Source organism: Propithecus coquereli, unplaced genomic scaffold (genome assembly GCF_000956105.1).
Source record: "Propithecus coquereli isolate 6110/MARCELLA unplaced genomic scaffold, Pcoq_1.0 Scaffold215, whole genome shotgun sequence".
NCBI classification, from domain to species: Eukaryota; Metazoa; Chordata; class Mammalia; order Primates; family Indriidae; genus Propithecus; species Propithecus coquereli.
The window spans coordinates 3050242-3052195 of NW_012146634.1; positions in this window are offsets into that span (position 1 = coordinate 3050242).

Sequence of the window (1954 nt, forward strand, 5' to 3'; positions counted from 1 at the left end):
TGTGAGGGTATAAAGTTTAATTCAGGAGAATATTTGCAAATCCCAGTATTGTGATGGATAGGCTGAATACTTTGAGAAGGAAATAGAGTGGCATTCAGGAAAACTAAATAACATACCAATATCGAACCTCTTATTTGGCTTTGGTGGCACTATCTGAACAATAGCTTCATAGGAGTTTTCACTTGACGGGTCATTGTAGCCTATCATAGCCTTATCTTTACCTGAATTGCTGTTTTTATAGAAACAGGTTGCAGGTTCTAGGTCCTAAGTGAATATTGCATAAGCTTTGAAGCAAAAAAAAGCAGACCATAGATTTCGGAAGAAGTATGTGCTGAGAGGGCCTTAGCCAAATTACTGCGTGTTACAAAAGCAAATATTAGCCACGTTAGACTGGGCAAAAACGTGAGACTCAGAGATTGTATTTTGCATATATTTTGATAATGGAACCAAAAAGATTTTATGGAGATAAGGATGAAGTGAGGGAAAGAAAAGGTGCAAGATTTGGTTTTGAAGTATTGTTTTGGGCATATGTAATATTTGAGATAATTTAGATATCCAAGTAGAGATGTTGAGTAGCCCACTGGACAAATGAATCTAGAGTTCTCCAGAAGGGTCAGTATTTAGTAATCATTGGTGTATAACTTCCATTTAAAATATGGGACTGAATGTATTCTCTTTACAGTAATAAATGTTAGTTATAGAAGAGAAAGGAATTAGTACTGAGCCTTGGGACAATAGAACATTTTAAAGTGAAGCAATAGAGGAAGAGCCATAAAGAGACTAAGAAGGAGGGACTGTTGGAGGAGGGAAAAACCTAGGAGTATAAGGGATCATGGAAGCTTAGAGAACAAAGTGATTCAAGAAGAGAGTATTCCCTTGTGTCAAATCCTGCTCGGTGACAATACCTGAAAGCAGAAAATTATATTGGATTTGGGGTTATCTGTATGATACCCACAATCACTGCTCTCAGTGACTTGCAGTCAAGAAGCAAACATTTTATGTGTAAATGAATCACTTATAATTAATTTGACAGTATACACATGTAAGAGCTACAGAGAAGTAAATGGTAATTTCATGTCATTTACTCAGGCATCAGAGAAGGCCTGGGAGAGATGGGTTTTGGACATAAATAGGAATGCTACAACTGTACAAGAAGGACAAGAGAAAACCAAGCCTGAAGAAATAGCAATATGAAGGATGAGGTGAAGAGTAGTTAGGAGAACCAAGCCATGGTCTCTTCATGTAGGACTTTGTATGTTATGTTGCAAAATTTGGATTTTTTTGGTATGGAAAATGGAATCGAGTTTAAGCAAAGAAAATTGGACTTTATTATTGAAAGTATAGCATTTTATAATTTAGATTTTATAAAAGGTTATAAAGTATAAAGTCTCCTAACTCTGTCATCCATCCCCCAACTTGAGAAAAAGACTTTTGTTTTAGGAAGATTACTAAGGGTTATTGGAACAGGGTAAGGCTATTGTAGTTATTGAAATAGTCCAGGTAAGAGATGAGAAAATTTCTTAGATTGAAAGTTTAAGTTCCAAACTTTTGGAGTCAATCTAATATGTGTCCTAAGAAAAATATTCATAACTTTGTCACTCTAGCAGTAACAAAATATCTCCTCCTTCATGTAAATGTAAATTAATGATGTCAAAGAGCAAGTTGCTTTGGTTGATATAAAGGTTAGAAATAAATTATTCATAATTCAGGCAACCTGAATTCAGTATAATTAATAGTCCACAGGCTGTAGTAGTACATCAAGAACTTTAATCAGGGACAGGTCAACCATGGGTCAGCAATAGAAAATGACAAACAAGAGACATATAATAATATTATTTAAGTCATGAAATCATAGAGTCTACAGCTCAAGGGAACCAAAAAGATCATTTAATTTCAACAGATCAATCTTTTGAGGCCTATGAAAGCAATCAAAATTAAAAGGAAAAGATAGTTT